This window comes from Watersipora subatra, chromosome 1 (assembly GCF_963576615.1).
Source record: "Watersipora subatra chromosome 1, tzWatSuba1.1, whole genome shotgun sequence".
NCBI classification, from domain to species: Eukaryota; Metazoa; Bryozoa; class Gymnolaemata; order Cheilostomatida; family Watersiporidae; genus Watersipora; species Watersipora subatra.
This window is the reverse complement of record NC_088708.1, coordinates 55534949-55558279: the sequence shown is the minus strand read 5'-3', so window position 1 is coordinate 55558279 and position 23331 is coordinate 55534949. Positions and strand designations below refer to the sequence as shown.

The window sequence follows — 23331 nt, the reverse complement described above, 5'->3', positions numbered from 1 at the left end:
ACCTGTGTCATGCAATGTATTGTTATATCTGATATCAGCCATGTACAAATAGACGTAAAGAAAATTACAAGTTATATCATCATATGGCTCACTGGACAGACTCCTAGAGTTGCGACATCCACAAATCTCATCCTTGGGATTAGTACCATCGCGTGACAACCCACCCATTCCACTGTCTGAACATTGAGAACGTTACATTGGAAAATTCAAGATTATTGCAAAAAAGCCAGTAATTAAAACCCAGATTAAAATCCTAAAAACGGCATCACACCCCAAGTCAACGACAACACCCAGACGATAACAACTTTCGTCATGCGGTACGAAGATCCGCATCTGGTACCAATCTACACCAGACAGGGATTAAAACTAGAAGATTAAATATTATGAAACCCCGCTGGCGTAAATACAACAGGGCGTAGCCAGGAACCCCAAAAACTACAATACCCAAAATTGGAGATCTGAAAGATATGGCTTACTCTTGGACACCCAGGCTAACTCCTAAACGATATATAAGGACGTATATTCACCTTCATACTTCACTCTCTTCAATACAGCTTCTTCATAGCAGACAGACGTGTCAGCGGAACAAGTGAAAAGAGTCAACCTTCGCAGAACAAGGGGGTGAATATATTCTAAGTCTCAGACATTACTTTTATACTCTTATAATTCTTAGTCTGAAGTACACTTGTTATATATTTTTTTTGTTCATTTAATAAACATAAGGTCTTGGGAAAACCCCTTCCACATACCTTAGCTATTCCTTATTTCAGAGTATAGTACTAGATTCTCACATCTAGGAAGGTCAGTTGTAAAATCTTGATACATTAGTGAACGAGTCAGACTACTCAAACAATCATTAATCAGGATTAGGCCTATCTGAGTTTATTATAATAATTTAGCAGTGCATCTGCTCGTGACAATAAACCTGAGCTTACTCCCTAACCGTTGTAAGATTGCTTGGTAGGATAATCCAATACTATCAATAATCATCACAACAGTATGAATATCCGCATCTGGTACCATTCTACACCAGACCAGGGGATAAAATTAGAGCCCCTGAAATTGAACCTCTGAACTCCTGAAATTACAAGGCTCGGGGGTGAAGACCTAAAACGTTTAATTTCACTCCAGGACACCAAAGCTAACTCTTAACCAATATAAAAAGACGCATATTCACTTGTATGCTTCACTCTTCCAGCCCAGTTTTGTCATGACAGGCGGACGTGTCAGCAGATTAAGAGGAAGAGTCACTTCCCAAGAGAACAAAGGAGTGACTATTTTTCAAGTCTCTTAAATTACATTATATTCTTATAATTTAGTCTAGAGTGTAACCTATTATATCTCTTTCTTGTTCTTAAATAGACATAAGGTTATGAGAAAAACAGTTATATACTTCATACCTTGGAAGTTCCCTTTCTCAGAGTATAGTTTTAGAGCTGTAGTACAGCTGTAGTTTGCACACACCGGTACTCTTCATTGCGCTAGCTACAACATTTGTTTTAACAGACATTGGACTGGGGCCCAGTTTATGGTCAGCCTTAGCTAAGTGTCATGTTTTGCTTTTTGTTTAGTGAACAGAGTTGAAGAAACTAATAGGTAAGTTTTATTTTATTCTCCTTTGCTTTGTTGCTATTTTTTGTTCTTTGTATTTTGTACTGATAAATTACACACTTGAAAATTGTTGAATATTGTTATTTTGCTCTTGATGGTGTCGTGATTATGATCAATTAAAATCAATACATCAGTAAACACCTTCCAAGACTAAGCTCGCTATACTCTAACTATAATTAACTATAGAGTTAAATAACTATACTCTAACTATAATTAACTATAGAGTTAAATAACTATAGTTATTTAACTCTAGTTAAATACTGTAAAACTTCTAACTGAACGCCACCCTTATTTGAACGTCACCTCCAATTGACCGCCACCCTGAGAGAAAGGTTGAAAAATATACCGCCACTCTCCAATTGAACGCCGCCTCCATTTGACTGCCACTTTGACATTATTTGATCTTTACGAGCCTATAAGATCAACTGATCTGTAGAAAAACGTCCACAAATACGTATTAATAATGAATCGTTTATATCAACACCAATTAATTTTCTCGTTGTCCAGTTCTAAAAATTTTTGTTAAATCTTTGAAAGCAACACCATATAAATAATTAATAATGGTCTAAGGCTATTAGTAGTTCTCTGTTTAACGCAGTCTGTCTACTTCGAAGTAGCTTACATGTATAAGAAAAACGATTTAAATTTACGATGGTAGATGAACTTTCAAATCAATGCTATAAAGATAACTGTTGTTTCAGGCTAATAGTGGTTCTTTGTTTAACGCGGTCTTACTACTTCGAAGTACATGTATGTACATATATGAAAAATTGGTTTAAATTCACGATGGTAAATGAAACTTTGAAAACAACGCCATAAAAATAACTACTAACTGTCTCAGGCTAATAGTAGTTCCTTGTTTAACGCGGTCCTAATACTTCGAAGGGCTTGCGTATAAAAACCGGTTTGCAAGTTTAGGACCAAAGGTTACGTTTATCTAAGCAAACTTTTATGTGTTGCATTAGTGCTAAATGCCATTTCCAATTAACCACCACTATCAAGAGAGAGGTTGAAAAATAGAGGGCCATGGCGTTCAATTAGAGGTTGCTTGCATCATGAATAAAAGACTGCAAAACCTTTTCACACACACAAACACAACATTCTCTTATCTCTTTAGTTCTTGTGGCTAATCTGTCATTGCTGGCTATATTCTATCAACAACTACGAATTCTGTCTGTTATTCAAACACAAGGGAGACAAATCCGAATATTTTCAATAGTCATATAACCACTAGAATTGGACACAATTGTGGTTATCATAATTACCTTCATCTAGGATTAGAATAACACTTGGCACAGATTCACAGGCTTCATGCCCCTCTTATTGTGGTTTCCCATGGTCTACAATCTGACTGCATAGCTCGGCGTATGCTCATGGAGTCACATCTTAATAACTTTCAAGGTCACTTCTGAAAAATCATCCTAAATTTTGTTCAAATAGTAACAGGTCAGGTGTTGACCCAATTTTTTTTAAAAAACAGAATACAATAGTTGCCTGAATTTGTCAAAATATTGACCCAATCAGTGTTCAAGATGATGATGACATAGTAAAGGGAGGTTGATTAATGAGCAAGCAGTTTGGTACACAAAAAAGTTAACATGTTTTGTAATAGAGGACCATAGATTACCATAACTTCCTGGATAGCTATTAGAGCACACCTTGAAGTATACCTGTATATTTACCTGTATAGGCGTGTCATGATTTAGTTATTCTGGTGAAGAGACATGCACGTAGTCCAATCTTCATTTCTAAGGATAATAGAAGACAACTTCATATTGAAAACCATAGCTCCTTGGAGTAGTTCAATGATGGCTTGAAGTTACACCTGCTCAGCGATTTCACTCAGTTAGATATAGCGATGGCTTGAGTTTCTCAGTCACTGCTCCCCTTTTTTCATTGAGTAACTTGCTGGAAGAATATAAAAAATGTTCTATTTAGTCACTCAACAGGCCCTTTTAAATGTAAAGCCAAATTTTAGTGAGCTTTTAATATATCAGAAAAAAACTACCTTCAAAATTAAAAATCAAATTTTTTTCACTTTCTCCAGCACCAGGAGAAAAAACTTGCTGCATCGTATTTTGCTATAGCTTGTTGGATATCTATGAACGCTAGTTTAAACCATTGTTTTAATTTCATCCGTTTCAAGTGTTTAGTTATTAATCACAAATTTTCTCACTATTTAACCTTTAAGTTCATCAAATCGATAGCAGAATTTTAGTAAAATTCTATAGAAAAATCAGGTGTAAGCAACTTTAACTGATGCATTTATGCCAAATTAAAAGCGAGGTTTGGATAAAATAATCAAGGCGTGACAACTACTACATAATTTAGCGACGAATTTATTTCTTAAACAAGTTTTTCTAGAAATAACACTATGAGGTATTTACAAGGATAGGACAGAAAATGAATCATAACTAAATGTTTATCGCTTCGAAATATTTCCAAGTCGGTTGATATACTGAAATGATTGCTAAACAAATAACTTTACATGTACTTTAATTAACCATCAGCACACTTGTGAGGGAAATTCCCATAAATAATAAATATGAGGATACTAACAGTCTTGAAACTTTTTATATCCGATATTTTTACATAAGAATTTCTCTGATTATTGAAAATTTTCTTTAATCTGCATATTGTTAAGTAGTTGTGGTTTATTGTAGTCACTTGTGATGATTATGAACTATTGTATAATATTCTTCTATAGAAATGCATCAAAAGTTATTAAGCTTATAACTTGTTAGTTTTTATTATCATTTGATTAAATAATATTAAAATAAATATGTAGACTTTTTATAATTTGAGCTAATCTACAAACGTGATATGTCTAGATTAGTAAATGTCTCTATCTGAGTTGTTGCGGAGACAGCAAATATTTGAATGTACTCTAGTACGAAAGCTGAACCAACAAGATAAAGCTAAAATCGGTAGAAGATAAACCAAAATATGCAGTTTCATTAAAATTCCCAAAATTTGCAGCTATCTCTCAAGTTGGGCTAGAAATAGCCTTTACCTAAAAAGACATTCTTTATTTAGCTATATTGTATATGTAGCCTCAAACTGTCTTAAAATGTAAATGAAAGTGTTACCCTCCTAGTTTTATTGTGAGTAAATTGAACAAACATTTCTTTGTGTATAGACAGATATTCTAAATAATTGATACTTGATATAATGTACATATAGTGGCTGCACCAGTTTTGAATAAAAATATATTGTTGCCATGTTAGCATTATTGGCCAATCACCAGACTACAACTAATTCAGAGTTTTGCCAACATACGTGTATGCCTAACAAATTTGAAGTCGCTGCTCCAAAATAAACCCAGGAAACATAATTCCCATAATTATATAAGTTTGTAATTGTTTGAAGAAAATGCTTTGTAATTTGTTATAGAGAGCTACCATAAATTACACAAATGATCAGTGCTCGCATATCCATAGTTTTAAAATAAATTTTAAGCATTCAAGTTATGAAAATTAAAGCTAATGTTTAACCATTTGTTAGAACTGACAACTCCTACAATAATAAGTTGAATGCTTGTTTAATTAAGCTTTTAGCTTTTAGTCACATTCTTTCTAAAACATAATTTTGAATAGTGCCAGTACAGTAAGTGAAATAGCTTTTTTTTATATTATGTTTTAGCTTGTAGTGCATAAGACCTTGTTCAACTAAAACTAGTGTGCCTGGACACCCGTACGCTATACAAAATAAACAGCATTGCTTCTCTCCAGTGCTGTTACAAACAAAGACTGGCATAAATTCAAACTTTTTTGCCTATTTTATATTCTGAAAAGGTTAGATGCATAGCAGAGAGCCTGGCAGTTTATTATAGAAGTTGCCATCAGAGTCACTCCTTTCCTATTGTAATTAATATGGTGCAGTCCATGTTGATATAGTATTCACTTGGTCAAGTTTTTTTAATATGGTGTAGTCTATGCAGTTCATTGTCACAACAAGAATTGTCAATTTGTAAATGCTAATGGTTAACACAGCTGCCGGCGTGTTTAAGCAGCTACAGCTATTAGCGCTGCTTCACCTATCAAGCTTCAAGTCTCCGGCGTTTCTCAAACCTGACCATTTTGGCAGTGACTATAACTAAAAGCTTAGGCTAAATACTGTTCTTATTATCCATAGTCTACTCCAAGGTGAGTTTTAAAGAAAGAGGCATTTCAAGATAACTTTGGTTCATCATAAAACAAAACAATTCGCCGGGTTTGAGTATTAAGCATGTTTATGCTTGTGGGTTTCGCACCACTGACATGGTGAAGAAAACATGGATGTCACAAAAAATAAGAAAATATTTCATCTGTTTTCAAGTACATTGGTAATTGGTCAGTTGGCTGATGCAGCTGCTGCCTGTTGCTATCTGGACATGGTTAGGTTTAATGGTTTCCTACTCTGTACAAAGGTTCTACTACAATTGTAACTTTCGCTAAATAATTCTCTTACTAGTGTCCCTTTTAGCACCTCAATGCTCTGAAGACCTTAAACATTCATAAAAATGGTAACTAAAAATGATTTATCTGTATACAATAACTATAAACAGACTTAACAACAAATTGAAATTAACATTTTTCAATGTTTCGCATTTTGAGTTTTGAATTTCAAAGTATAATTAACAACCTGCTAACACAAACGTTGATGGTTGACCATTTTTCAGTCTCAATTGTTTGATTTTGGGTCTTTGTGTTTTGACTGAGATTCGAGGCAAAAAAAGAACCTCGGTTTAAATTCCAGCAAACTAAAACGGGTAAGTTGTAGTTGACTATTTTATGATATGCTCTAACGTTAACCAACCATTCAACTGCAAAATGACAGGATTTATCTATAAAGTAGTAGCAACATGGAATCACAATTCCTAATATTGGGTTCCAGCATTGCACACCAAATTTTCAAGTGTGACATGACATCACTTGTCTGTTTATAGGAAATCACAAGTTATTCGCAAAGTTGGGCAAAGTTAAATACAATTTTTGTTCAAATTGAGACTTCATAAACATAGCTGGCAGCAACATCAGCATTGGTAGTAGTACAGGTAGTAGTACAGGTTAGTAGTACTGATACATGATTTTAGATCTAGTTAAGACTTCATAAACACCTACATTGCTACAATTGTAGCAATTAAATATTGAATATAAAATTTATAAATTAGCTTTAGAATAGTTTGTATTTTAATTACAAAAAGTTAGTAGATTGTCAACTTAAGAATTAATTGCCAATACTAATGTTGTTATAGAACAAGTCAATCAAACAGGAGGACTTAGCATATTTTATTACCAAATTTATAGAAAACCTGTAAATTAGCAAAGATACTGAACCAAATAAAAACAAGTTTGAGACAATTACATTGTAGAAGTACCTATTGTACCACTCAATTTGGCCATTTTCTAAGTAAAGATGTATAGTAAGGTTTTAAAAGTAAAATTTTATATATTAGTAAAATAATCAGTTTTCAGTTTTGGCATAATGACAGCATCGAAGATGTATTTAAAATATCAAGCAATCTGCTACTGACATTGCATGCTGCTATAAAAAGGCATAAGAAAATATGCTATTACTTTCCAAGCAACCTACAAACTTACCGTAAATAAAATTAAAAATAACTAAAGAAGTCAATAATAGCTAAATGAGACTGTGAACTTCTTTCTAGAGCAAAAATATCACATCTGTGTTCACTGAGGCTATCGGCTATGCGTATCAAATCTATGTCCGTTGAGGCTATCGGTTATGCAAATGTTTCTCGAGGCACATAGATTAAAATTTGCTTTGGCAAATAGCCTTGCACCTAGCTGCAAATATAGGCTTACAAAAATGATATAAATGGTTGCCCCAATTTCGTTTATAATACCTATGTTTATTTTTGAAGTCAATCGAAGAAAACATTCTAAAGTTGCAAGAGAATTGATTCACACACAGATGGTCTAAAGACAGGTACACAGTCCACTAGTTGGTGCTGGCCATAGACATAGATGTATGCTGTTTGCTACTCTACCTGTGCGTAAAATCTATCAGTCAATTGATGGCACTTCATGAAGTAATCTAGTGGCTATCTGATTTGTCGGAGTCCCTCATCGTATTGTCCAATCATCTGGTAGGCAACGCCAAAAAATATCAAGCCATGTAAAAGCATGGTCGTTGCTGCAGACATTGGTAACCCAAACTTTATGTGGTCACCAGCTGAAATCACCATTCCAAAACGATCATTAACAATCAACATATAATAGATCTTAATTGCGTAGTTAGTCATATGCTTTAAACACGTTACGAGATATGATTTTTGTTGTTTTTTGGCCAACCATGACTTCCTTAAAATATTATTTTGATTTATTAAACTATATGAAACACGACTGCAGTCTCAAGTCTCTGATTTTAGTTCATGTATCTTTATTTAATATTCTCCGTACTTTGCGATGATGTGATGTCCTCTGACAATATGCAAATATTTCTGTTTGCCTTTGGTGTTCTAGGCAATTGTTAAAACTAAGAAACCTGATATACATATGTATGTATGTAGATATATACATGTATATATATATAAAAAATTATTTCCTCACCCCGGTTAACTCGTATGGGTGGTAGTAGTTTCTGATCTAACTCGGGTCTCCTACCAGAGACCTGGGAGTTTGAGCATTCGCCTCAAGATCTTAGCTGTTTCCAGTAGCGCACTTTTCTGCAACTCACCTGAGTTGATTGCTGTTGGTATTTGGGCAAGCCACATTTTATGCGCCGGTGTTATTGCGCCCAGTGCCCCAATGACTACTGGGATTACTGTTGTTCTTACATCCCAGCATTTTTCAATCTCTTCTCCAAGAGGGAGATATTTCTCTACCTTTTCTTTTTCTTTGCTGGCTATATTGTAGTCATTGGGTACTGCTATATCTATTATAGTAGCTCTCTTGTTCTCCTTGTCCACCACCACTATATTTGGTTGGTTTGCCAGGACATGCTTGTCAGTCCGGATGTAGAAGTCCCAGAGGATCTTAGCGCGATCATTTTCATTGACCTTACCAGGAGCTTCCCACCAGTGTTGTGGTTTATTAAGGCCATACTCGTCACATAGACTTCTATACACAACACCTGCGACATGGTTATGCCGCTCAGTGTATGCATTTCCCGCTAGCTGCTTGCATTCACTGATGATGTGTTGGATGGTCTCAGGTGCATCTTTGCACAGTCTGCATCTAGGATCGCCTCTAGTGTGATAGATCTTTGTTTGGAGTTGCCTTGTTGGGAGCAATTGCTCCTTGGCTGCCATGATTAGCGATTCTGTATTGGCCATTAAGTTTCCTTTGTTTAGCCACATATATGTCTGGTGAAGATCGCCAACCTTAGATATTTGTCGGTGGTAAGCACCATGAAAAGGTTTTGTGTGCCAGTCAATTTCCTCATCATCAGGGTGAAGGTCCATTGTAAGAGCAGCCGATTGAAATTCAGCTAGCAACTTATCTGAAGTGGCCATGGAGGCTGCATAGGCTTTGATGCTTTGCTCTTTCTCCTTCACTGTCTGCTGTAAACTTTTGAGTCCCTACCGCCATCTTTCCTATCGATATACAATCTAGTAGTATCAGATTTTGGGTAGAGTGCTCCATGCATGGTCAGCAGTTTACGAGTTGCTATATCTGTTTCTTTGATGGCTTCCTCAGTCCACTTTATTATGCCTGCTGGATATCTTACTACTGGCAGTGCGTAGGTATTTATTGCCATGACTTGGTTCTTGGCATTGAGCTGGCTCTGTAGGACCTGCCGAAGGCGTTTTTTGTTTCAGTAATGGCTTTGTGACATACCTCGGCTTCGTGGTTGATGTTGCTTTGCATAATCCCCAAGTAGTTGCACCCTTCTTCTATATCTTTGATGGTATATATATATACATATACAAGTATGTATATACCTACGTATATACATGTATATACGTAGGTATATACATACTTGTATATATACACATGTATATATATATATATATATATATATATATATATATATATATATATATATATATAGAGTGCTCAAACTCCCAGGTCTCTGGTAGGAGACCCGAGTTAGAGCAGAATTTACCACCCATACGGGGTATCCGGGGTGAGGAAACAATTTTATATATATATATATATATATATATATACACAATTATGTATATACCTACATATATACATGTATATACGTAGGTATATACATACTTGTATATATATATGTATACAGGTATGTATATACCTACGTATATACATGTATATACGTAGGTATATACATACTTGTATATATATATATGTATACAGGTATGTATATACCTACGTATATACATGTATATACCTATGCATATACTGTCTCTCTGAAAAACTGGACTCAAACTTGTAACACTCAAAACTGATATATACATGTAAATTTGTAGATATATACATGAATATGCCTACGCACCCACGCATATACATGTATACACCTACACATATACATATATATACCTACGCATATACATGTATATACCTATGCATATACTTATCATAAAACTCTGATCACCTTGTGATTTTGCCTGTAACTGTCTATCTGAAAAACTGGACTCAAACTTGTAATACTCAATTTATGATACAGAGAGTCTATCAACTTTATCAATCTGACAAGCATATGGGATTGTAGAATAAACTTTACTATAATAAGAGTCGTGTTCCATGACGTTAAAAAATTATTGCGTAATGGAAAAGTTGTAAGAGCATACTGCGAGAGCACTATGCGTTACCTAAGGTTTGCTTAATGTGAAATAGGAAGCCCTCTGCAAACAACGCCCTTGCAATGCCTTCCCATAAAGATAATTACCTTTAGAGAAATGTGTTTATGGATTGTTCTCATAAAACTTATGTAGCAATTTGCATTGAAAAATTTTTTTCAAGACACTGAAAATAAATTTTTGGCAATTTTCCAACTGCATACCGACATGTACCAAAAAGCTGGTATTTAGCAACATATGAGCTTGTTAACACCAAATGGCTGGCATTATAACACATGTGACAAGTGATTCATATCAGTTGACATATTGCATGCCACCTGTATCAGGTGGTAAATAGTGACTGGCTTACATCAGGTGACATGTGGCATATGATTTGTATCAGGTGACATGTGACAACGGCTTATATTCATATCAATTTTCATGACAACTATTTTGAATCAGGTTGCATGAAGTGAGTGGGAGATTAAATGACATTTGGTCCATGTGACTTGAATGGTAATGTGTGACCTGTGACATATGACATACAGCAGGAGACATGCTGCGTCATAAAGCAGGTACCACCTTAATCACCTATAAGCATTTGATGATGTTTGATACAAAATTGGAGTGGCTGACACATGAGGCTGTTTACGCACAAACTGACTCACCATCGTGCCAACCTCCACTCAGGTCAAGGCCATCATCACTGCCATCATTTTCTGATGAATCGCCTCTCCAGGGGATTCTGTTATCGGCAGGAAGAAGGCCTGACCGTTGAGCCTTGTAGAAAAGGAAGGAGTACTCAATGGCCAAAGCATATTTAGAGTCTACAAAAAATACTGCTATGCATGAAAGGGAAAAAGAAAATTTCTATAAATACTGAGCTCAAAAAAAGAGTGAATATAGAAGTTATTGGAAGCCTTTTTACGTTATATACCAACCGTAAGTGGTAGCCGCATAGTCATAGGTTATCTCGAAGCATGGGGCAAAGCCATCGACATCAATACCGTTTAAACTAAAATATATAAATCTAAAATGAACATGGAAAATCTGTTGTTTTCAAATGATCAGACAGTTATATAACTGTCTGATCAAGTAATAACAACAGTTGGGAAAAATCGACTACATATTAGTAACATGAATAAAAACATGCTCTCATACTTACCTCTACGGCAAGGATTCCCAACCAGGGAGGAATTCCCCCCTAGAACTTTGAATATACAAGGGGGGAACAGAGAGGTGTCGGATTTTTTAAATTTTTAATTTATGTACTGCAATGCCGTGTGAGTTTGAAATTCATCATTTAACATTTTGTTTTTGTCTATAACACTAGTTGCTAATAATGAGCTAGTAGTCAGAACCCAGATATATGTCAACACATCCATCCAGATTTTGATTGGATAGTAAGTTAACCTAGTCATAAACCGATTCACCGCCATGCTGAAGGTCATGTATTGTTGTGTGTTGCGTGCAGGCTGTATAAAAATTAATAATATGTTGTTAAATGTTTAGATATGTACAATAAAATGGAATTATAATTGTTATCGGTTGTTTTTAGTCAGGTGAGTTAAAAGTGTGGGGGAACCAAATTTATTAGAATGCATTTAAAGAGAACTGAGTGAAAAAGGTTGGGAACCCCTGCCCTATGAGAACATTTCCATTTCTTGTTCACTTCAAGGCGATTTAAAACGAGAATATTTTAACCAGCAAAGCTGGTCAATAAATCAGAATTAAGAGTATAATTATATCAAAAGCATGTATTTAATCTTGGAACACATATACGACAAATGTTGCCAACTCTGACTCAAATGTTGCTCATAAAATGTATCACGCTTAACTGAGCTCATCTGAGTTTAACCCTGCTAAGTTGCAGAGATTATGCTTGATTACAGGTTCAAACAGTTAATATCTAGCTTTACAAAAAGTGATAAAAAGTAAAGTAATGGAATAAGCAGTTGTTCAATGATAAAATCTATCTTACCAATCAGAAAGCATAATATAAATCAATATGCAAGTATGTATATTGTTTCTATAAAACTATATATGCAAACAAAATAAAACATACAAGCTAATATGCAAGTATATACAAGTTCTGTTCCCACACTGATACATTTAAGATTTTTACAGCTTGCCTCTTTTGGAAAAGATCTGAATGAATATTGATGCCGAGGTTTGTCACTCGTGACAATCCTTGACATCAATATTGGCGCATGCTCTTGAGCAAACGATGCTTTGATTGGTGACTAGAATTGTTTAGATTTGAAAGAATTGAAAAACTTTGGCTCCGAGACTTTGCTAACTAACTTCGCATGCATTAGAAACATAACTGAGTAAGTAGTCGTTCAAAATGAATTGATGACAGCTTTAAAACAGTTAACAATGGTTTAATAAAGCTGTCTTTAGCCTTTGTAATACTATATGTGACATTAGAAAGTGTAATGCTTAAGTAAGGTTTGATTAGATGATATGACATCAGCTCACAGAATTACCTCAAACCTGTACTAGTTTATAAAACAATTTCAGTGACTGCTTAAATTATCATGAATAGAAATTATCATCAGTACAGATAATATATGCTCATGTGCAAATGAATGATGCAAAATAGAAAGTGGCTTAACTATAAACGTTACTATTATATAAACTTAAAACTTAATAAATGTTACTAAATATATTAACATAGATTTAATAATATTTAATATTGTACTGGCAAATGGTGTTCAACACTCACAAAGCCAAAGAGATTTGTGGGCACTGTTGACAAGTTACCATGGTAACAATACAATTATGATGAATCCGTGATAACAATAGTAAACTGAAAAATTATTAAATTGATCTAGATGTTGGTGAATGGTCCGAAAAGTAGAAATAATCTCATCTAGAGTTGTCTAATCCTACATGGTTTAGACTAACATCTTTTGGCGAATGCAATTTGCATAGAATGAGGCATAGTAGTCTCTGCTCACTTGACAGTAAAATCCAGACGAAATTTATCCCCTGCTTCCATTACTCCTTCTCCGTCCTTATTGGTCAAACTGTACACCTTGTTGCTGAGCTTTGTTACCACAGCATCATTGTCCTGCAGAGTACTTACACATTTCACTCAACTGGTGGTGTAGATCTGTTACTAAAGACTATGTTCTACTGAACGACTTTGTGCTGAGTAGATCTTACAACTTAGCCAAGAACAGCTACACAATCCATTAGGTAATCACTGCATGACATAAACAAGTCAAATTGAACAGCATGTTACTTCTTAATGTACATTATCTATCATGTTCATTATTAAAGTTTGACATTAGTTAACTTACCTACAAGACACTCATTTGCACAGTCATAACAAGTGACATTGAACTACTTACATAAACAGCACTAACAAATGACATTGAACTAATTACCTGAACAGCACTTAGAAGTTACATTGAACTACTTACCAGAACAGCACTAACAAGTGACATTGAACTACTTACATGAACAGCACTAACAAGTGACATTGAACTACTTGCCTGAACAGCACTTACAAGTAACATTGAACTACTTGCCTGAACAGCGATTATAAGTGACATTGAACTACTTACCTGAACAGCACTAACAAGTGACATTGAACTACTTACAAGAACAGCACTAACAAGTGACATTGAACTACTTACAGGAACAGCACTAACAAATGACATTGAACTACTTACATGAACAGCACTAACAAGTGACATTGAACTACTTGCCTGAACAGCAATTATAAGTGACATTGAACTACTTACCTGAACAGCACTAACAAGTGACATTGAACTACTTACAGGAACAGCACTAACAAGTGACATTGAAATACTTACAGGAACAGCACTAACAAATGACATTGAACTACTTACAGGAACAGCACTAACAAATGACATTGAACTACTTACATGAACAGCACTAACAAGTGACATTGAACTACTTGCCTGAACAGCAATTATAAGTGACATTGAACTACTTACCTGAACAGCACTAACAAGTGACATTGAACTACTTACAGGAACAGCACTAACAAGGTACATTGAACTACTTACAGGAACAGCACTAACAAATGACATTGAGCTACTTACATAAACAGCACTAACAAGTGACATTGAACTACTTACAGGTACAGCACTAACAAGTGACATTGAACTACTTACAGGAACAGCACTAACAAATGACATTGAACTACTTACATGAACAGCACTAACAAGTGACATTGAACTACTTACCTGAACAGCACTTATAAGTGACATTGAACTACTTACCTGAACAGCACTAACAAGTGACATGGAACTACTTACATGAACAGTACTAACAAGTGACATTTAACTACTTACATAAACAGCACCAGTCAGTTACTATGATGTAATTACCAGCACAACACTAAAAAGTCCCTATATGGAAGTTACCAGCGCAGCCCTAACAAGTGACCATGTTTTAGCTAACACAAGTGCAACCATCATTTCCGCCATTTGAATTTGTTTAATCTATACCTACGATAGTTTTATCAATACAGGGAACCACAACTCTTTACTTTGGAACTACAAGTATCACAATTTGAGTATATTTGTAGTTCAAGATACAGATAGAATGAGCTCACTTGTAAGCTGTTGGTACTGTGGTTAAACGTAAGTGTAGCATCCCATCCTACAATATCCTGTGAAATTGTGAGCTTTATTCTTCCATCATAGCTTGTGAAATAGAAGCCAAGGACATTTATACTTCCATCACACCCATAGACCTGATGGAACCACAAACACACAAATACACATGTGTAACAGCCTAGACAAGTTCTGTCAGTCTTCCTATTAGCACAGAGAAAAGCGTGTAAAAAATTTACAAATGTACAACTTGAAAAACACGCAAAATGCCAAACTAAAAGGCAATAAAATTAATAGCTATGTGATTGATAAGATATGCAGTGTATGCCTTTGTATGATTATGTACAACACTTTGCAAAATGTGATAAAATTGTTGAAATTTAAATGCATTTTTGCGTGATAACGAGATGAAACACAATGCAAATATTTACAATGTAAAGCGACTTATCTGTTATAGCTGCATTGAATCTATTCAGTTTGGTGGAACAACTCCAAATAATTTGCTTTGATCTAGATTATGTGTATGGCCACAGGAAACTATACATCTATAGCAGCGTGAATTTTTTAAAATGTTGTTAGAATAATAAAACTCATGACAACATAGGTGCACTGACAACTGAATTGGGTTGTCAAAGTTGGTATGGTAAAACTTCTATAACATCACTAGACACATGAGCAATTATTCAGATGCCAGTAAGGCTGAAATGGTACACTAAATTTCCCACTCCGAACAGAAGATCATACTCACCGCAAATAGCTTACAAGTAAAATTTCAAAGTAAATAAACTTATTTGCAAAAAAAAAATTTCAAAATGATTTTAGAAAGATTTATGGACACTAATTTTTTACAGAGGAACGTTCTTATTGAGGGCGACTGTACCAAGTGAAACAAACCGTTTAGAAGAACTGCAATACCTGGTAAGTTGTTAGTGAAACCTTATCTTATAGACGGTGAAGGCCTATCTCAGTCACTTAATTTCAATGGGGTTTTCAATATATGACTGAGGTAAAAACAAGAATTACTGTGTAAACTTATCATCTTATCTACTAGTAAAAAACTTCACTGTAGCAAGAGATGTTTTATGGTAGCCTGTGATCATATGAATGCGTTTGAGGTTTGAAGAGTTGGCTTAGTAACAGAATACCTAGTTTAATAGGTACTTATAAATGCTAAAGACTTCTAACTCCACAGTTGACTTGAGTTAAGTTCATAGTTAACTATTATATTATGATTATATGAATGACATGAGTATACTTGTATATTTACACTCAAAAATAGTCCATGCATCGACATGTTCAAGCTTATAGAATTAATTTCATCAGATATAATTTGGCGTTGAGCCACTGTACAAAAATTCTCATGAAAATAAACTAACTTCAAGAAAACAGTAGGAGATGTAACTTATGATAATGTTGATAACGTTAATAATCATCATAATAACATAGTGTTAATAACAAAAAACTGTTTTAACTAATTCACATTTCTACTGAAACAACATAAAAACCTTTTAATAGATTCAGTGTAAAAACAAAAATACAAAAAATTTGCCAAATAGTAGCACAACAAAACCAGAGCCCAAATGCTTTTTCCATTCCAATAGTTAAACTAAATTATGTATATAATTACCATGACTCTGTTCACAGCTATCCAAACAAGAGCAACCATCAAATACTTCCGTACCCTGTCCATCATGTAGTGAGACAGACAGCAAACTCTGGACATCATACGATACCACAGCTATTTGTACCTTATAGCATGCACCCCATCAAGAAAACTCTTTCAAACCTTTCACGTTTGTGAGTAGATATGAGGGGAAGCATTTGACTTGCTTCATTGAGTTTGTAAAGAACATAAAACACGAATTCACGTGACAGCCTTATATAAGGCCAAAATCTTTTTTAAATGATGCTTATTTGTGTCTTTTCACAAAATATGCTACTAACAAATTTGGGAAAATTGTTAATCTGTCAATGTACTTACATAACTAAAAAATAAACACTCCTCACTCCTCCTGTGTCATGCGATGTACAAAGATCCTCATCTAGTATCAATCTACACCAGATAAGGGATTAAAATTAGAGCGCCTGAAATTGAACCTCTGAACTCCTGAAATTACAAAACTCGGAGTTGAAAACCTAAAACGTTTAGTTTCACTCCTGGACACCAAGGCTAACTCTTAACCAACATAAAAGGATGCATATTCACTCATATGCTTTGTTCTGTCAGCATAGCTTCAACATGGCAGGCAGACGTGTCAGCAGATTAAGTGGAAGAGTTGCTTCCCAAAAGAACAAGAGGGTGACTATATTTTAAGTCTGTAGAATTTACTTTATATTCTTATAATTTAGTCTAGAGCAGGGGTTCTTAACCAGTGGGAAATTTCTCACCAATGGGAAATTTGAGGATTTGAGGTGGGAAATTCTCAAGCTTCAGATTGAGAATATCGGTTATGCGCATTTCAAGGATATAGCTGTTGTACTGTATTTTCACCACATACATGATGCAGATACATGCTTTTATTGTGGGTACAACTGTATTAATACGGAAAACAAGCCTCGAGATGTATCAAGCAGCTTATTGGATAATTAGTCTACATTGCATCAGCTATGCATCACTACCATACTACTGAGGCATCACACAAGCATACACCAAACATACCAGAGCTAGTAAAAAATAAACAGCAGTGGAGGGCCCATTAAGATCATGACTGCTAACTTTGTACTGTGCTGTTTTTATTATAATTAAATTACTCTATTGTTGTGTTTATCTTGAACATATTTTTTCATAAATAAAAAGTATATCATGACAAACTATTCATAAAATATGATTTCTATCACATTTCAATTAATAATTGATTCATTTTGACTGCATGGCAAAACGCTATCCTGCAAAGCCTCCTCTTGCAATCTGAGAGAGGCAAAAATACCACAATTTTCTGCTGCTAGAGAGAGGGAAATCTTGAAGTGTAGTTTGTCCAAGTGGGAAATACACTGAAAAAGGTTAAGAACCACTGGTCTAGAGTGAATCTTATTATATATTTTTCTTGTTCTTGAATAAACATAAGGTTTTGAAAACAACCAGTTTTATTTTTCATGCCTTAGGGTTTCCCTTTCTCAGAGTATAGTCCTGGAGTAGTACAGCTGTAGTTTGCACACACTGGTACTCTTCATTGCGCTAGCTACAACATTTGTTTTAACAGACATTGGACTGCTGCCCAGTTTATGGTTAGCCTTAGCTGAGTGTCATGTTTTGATTTTTATCTAGTGAACTGAGTTGAGGAAACTAATAGGTATGTTTTATTTTATTCTCTTTTACTTTGTCGCTGTTTTTGTTCTTTGTATTTTATATTGATAAATTGCACACTTGGAAATTGTTGAATATTGCTATTTTAGTCTTGATTGTGTCATGGTTATGATAAATTAAAATCAATACATACATCAGTAAATACCTTCCAAGACTCAGCTCACTATACTCTAACTATAATTAATTACAAAGTTAAATAACTATAGTTATTTAACTCTAGTTAAATACTGTAAAACTTCTAACTGAACGCCACCCTTATTTGAACGGCACCTCCAATTGACCGCCACCCTGAAAGATAGGTTAAAAAATAGACCGCCATTCTCCAATTGAACGCCGCCTCCATTTGACCGCCACTTTGACATTATTTGATCTTTATGAGCCTATAATATCAATTGATCCGTAGAAAAGTGACCACAAATACGTATTAATAATGAATCGTTTATATCAACGCCAATTAATTGTCTCGTTGTCCAATTCCAAAACTTTTTGTTCAAACTTTGAAAGCAACACCATAGAAATAATCAATAACGGTCTAAGGCTAGTAGAAGTTCTCTGTTTAACACTGTCTTCCTATTTCCAAGTACATGTACGTACATATATGAAAAGTTGGTTTAAATTCACGATGGTAATTGAAACCTTGAAAGCAATGCCATAAAAATAACTATTATCTGTCTCAGGCTAATAGTAATTCCTTGTTTAACGCGGTCCTAATACTTCGAAGGGCATACGTATAAAAACCGGTTTGCAAGTTGAGGACCAAAGGTTACGTTTACTAAGCAAATTTTTATGCGTTGCATTAGTGGCAAATGCAGCGTGTGAAAGTTTTGCTCTGCTAAAAAGTTCTTTCGACGCTTATATCGACTAATTCAGCAGTGCAAAAGAAGAGTTGAGGCCAGAAGATATTGTGGAAGGTATTGGACAATTAGAAGATGTTTGTTTTATCGAAAGCAACAATCAGAACGCAGCTATTCGAGCAAATGATGGAAATATTTGTTTTTAAAACGTTAATTTTTGTTTTTGCATGTAATATAAGTATGATTAGTTTATGTCACTTTTTCATAAATATATATTTGTATCATTTGATAGATTGTTATTATTGTACATGTATAACTTATAAATATGCAGATTTATAACATGTTATTTAATAGCAACTTTGTGGCTATTTTAACACGGCTTACAATAGATCGGCGCTCATAACTCCACTTATATTGCACATAAAAACTAGTTTTGGCTGCAAACTGTAGCAAACATATCAAAGAGTGCAATGAGTTTTTATTCAACAATGTTAACTATAGTTATAAGAAAAATATGTTTTCAAATTTAGAATGATTCTAATTAGTGACATGGCCTAGCTGGGATATCTCAGTTTGCTCACCAGCTAACAGTCATTGGTACAATGGTAGGACACCATCCTAATGTCTATTAGCCCTTGACTGCGATCAAAATTAGGTTGATTATCTCAAAGATCAACCTTGTTAGAATGTAAGAATATATCCAAGTGCAGAATGTCTGAATGAGTGCTTCTGTTTAACTTTCTTTTATTGTTGTTCCATAATTGAAATAAGTACGTATACTCTTACCTTACATTTATAATTGGCGTTGTTGTTGCTTTGCGATATTATGAGTACTTTTTGGTGACACTTTGGATCTATGTATTTTTAAGGGAACTCCTCCATGAAGTATAATCATTCAACACAGTTGATGTTTAAAATTGTGTGAAAATAATTGTGTATTAAATTCTGATAAATCTGCGTCAAGGCAAAGTAGTCCATAACTATATCTTTATGAATTTTTTAATATATAAATCGACCATCAATGAAATTTATGTCATGAAAAATTGTTCTGTTCGCCAGCAGTATTTTTACAATGGATTAGTATTTGTTATCTTTTCAATTTGCCAAGGTGTGATTGCTACTAACCCAACTGTCCACACTTGTGATTCATTTATGAAATTAAGATTTAATGAATAGAGTGCGTGTGGGTTCCTTAGCTACATGAAACTTTGGGTGCAGTGACCAATCTATTCATAAATCAAAGGTAATCTTACTGATTGGCGCACTTAAATATGTTGGTTTTTATACATACCACTTGGTCAGCTTAGAGAGTACATTAAATGATATGCCAAAACACTGATAAAAATATAAATAGGCTGTCAGTATAACAAACAAAATTTTATTTATCATCTTTTTAGACAATAAATAGAATTTTAAATAATCTTGAAATGAATAAGTATCACCATCACTAAGAGTAAACAAATATAAATACATGTAATCCCTTTCACTAGCTCTGAAAGAAATTCAGCTGCCATTTCACATTATGAGTGGAGCATCTCACTTGTCGGCAGACCCATCATACAAATGTAAAAGCTTAGCCTTGCATATACAAGTTGAGCTGCCGTCTCAGTGTACTTTCATATTAACACTTTCTAACACTTCATTTGTTCTCTCTTTAGCTACACTTACTGATGAGCCACCTTCACATCTGTGTTCGCAAGTTATTCTTCTACAGACTCTTTAAGAGCTGTCGAAATGTGTGTATAACTTTTTCTCTTTGGAAGTGAATTAACGTAACCCAGTGGTTTGTGTCCCCTCTACTTAATCTTTCCTCAGAATGGTTTCCTTACTGCTCACTCATTTCACTCTGTCTGCTCATTTTAGGATCAACAATGCAAACAATATCTACCCTTAAACTAGGGTTCAATAAGACTTTTGCATGCCTTTTCATTCTTTTGTTAAAAGAGCATTTTTAAAACAAGTTTTTCATCTTTACTAAGCTGTGACTTGTACCTCCACTTGAATTACTAGCTTAGAAAACAATGATACAATTTGCAACACAGTGATAAAAGTCTTTTTTTTTGCAAAATCATCATTACAAGTGATGGATCCATGAGTGTACATATCAACTCATTGAAAATATACAACTCAGCCTTGCTCATGTGAACTATTGACCCCTGAAGTGCTGAGTTTTGGCTACCAACGCCTCTATCAACCATCATTAACGACATATTATGTCTGTACCCTTATTATTTTCTCTTTTCGTTAAACTATTGTTTTTTGTACTGTAGATCATTACTCTGCTATGCAGCCTTCTCGTTTATGATTACTGATATAAGGTTCTTAGAAATATATATTTTTATTCTTATTTGTTGTTACTATAATGCTATTATTTATATCTGCAATATCCTATTTCTATTAAATGTTTTATGTACAGTAAATATATGTGACCTAATGGTTAGGGGCCGTGCATTGCGATTTTAATACTATCTTTGTGGATCATGTTCTGTTCCCTTCACTACAACTTCTCATCTGGTACCAACAATGAATGTCAACTTGTAAATGTTAATTGTTACAGCTGCCAGCATGTTTATGCAGCTGCAGCTGCGAGTGCTATTTCACCTATCAAGCTCTACGTCTCCGGCGTTTCCCAAACTTGACCATTTTATAGCGACTATAACTAGGAACTTGTGCTGAATGCTGTTCTTATTATGTATTGTCTACTCCGACGTGAGTTTTAAAGAAAGAAACATTTCAAGATAACTTTGGTTCATCATAAAACAGAATAATTTGCAAGATTTGAGTATTAAGCATGTTTATGCTTGCGTCCTTTTCACTTCTGATTCAGTGAAAAAAATGGATGTCACAAAAAGTGAGAAAATATCTTTCCCTATTTGTTTTCAAGTGCATCGGTAATTGGTCAGTTGGCCGACGAAGCTGCTGCTTGTTGTAATCTTGACATAATTAGGTTTATTGGTTTCCTACTATGTACAGAGGTTCTACAAAATGGTTCTACACTTGTAACTTTTGCTAATAAATACTAGTGTCCCTTTGAGCGCCTCTACACTTCGAAGTCCATAAACATTCATAAAAAATTGTTTCTACAAAATGATTCATCTGTATTCAGTAACTATACGCAGACTTAACAGCATAAATTAAAATTAACAATTTTCATTGTTTCGCATTGTGAAGTTTAAACTTTTATGTATTATTAACCACCCGCTAACACAAACGTTGATAGTAATTACAATTTTTCAGTCTAAATCCTGTGTTTGTCTTTGTCTTTGTGTTTTGACCAAGATTCAAGCTATAAAAACACCTTGGTGTGAATTCCAGCAAACTAAACAAAGATAAAATGCAGTTAACTACGTATATTGTGATATATACTCTATTGTTAATCAGCCATTCATCTGCAAAATGGCAGGAATTATCTATAAAATAAAAGCAACATGGAACCACAACTCCTAATATTGGGTTGCGGCATTGCACACCAAATTGCTAAGTGAGACATGACATCACTTATTTGTTTATAGCAAATAACAAGTTATTCACAAAGTTGGGAAAAATTAAATGGAGGTTTTGACTCTATAGTAGAGACTTCATAAACCTTATGGTAGTAGTACTGGTATTTTTAATGTTATACTGATTCCAAAGCTACTAACTAGTTTCGTCATGAGCTGATGGCTGCCAACTGAATCTTTAATATGTAATGGTGACCACTCACAGTTTTAATGTTTACAAAAGTAAAGTCAATTGTCTCTTCTCACCTTATTTTTGTTATGAGATATCATGCTTGTTTTATTGCTTGGCAGTTCTTACTGATTTGCTTTTCAAATGACCAAAAATTGCTAGGGCAATCGCTAAACTCAAATTAACCCAGTTCTTTTACATTCATATAGCATCACTAAATAAAAATTTTGTTTGGATCACCACGTGTGGATTAAAGGCAATCCTGCATTTAGAGAGCAATATTGATGTCACCAGTTAACCTGTGCAGGCAGTTATTATAGTAAATAGAGTGAATAAACAAGATACATGTAAAGTAAAATGTTGAATAGGTGAAGTGTAAAGAGATTTTAAACCCAACTACTGTTGTTGCTAACAATAAAACACATCTGATATGCTACACTCACTTATGCTGGTATGGATGTCAGACATATGTACCTTTTCACATACATCAATGTACACTTAATAGTGACTAAAGTTATCACTAGTGTCGTTCTCATGACTACCAGGTTCAGCAGATTCTCAGCATACACTCCTGGAACTTTTATATGAATATGTCTTGGGAAAGTAAAAAATAACCTAGGCATAGATCATGCTGCCATTAAGTATCCAAAATAAAGTTATTCAGTGCTG

General features: G+C 34.4%; 1 long non-coding RNA gene across 1 annotated transcript; it reads left to right on the top strand.

Annotated features, from left to right (window-relative positions):
• Positions 1–580: 580 nt before the first annotated feature.
• LOC137405396 (uncharacterized) lies at positions 581–16630 on the top strand. Its single transcript, XR_010979754.1, has 5 exons — positions 581–621; positions 1572–1596; positions 14868–14922; positions 15747–15813; positions 16540–16630. It is a non-coding gene; the product is annotated as an uncharacterized lncRNA (long non-coding RNA).
• Positions 16631–23331: the final 6701 nt, after the last annotated feature.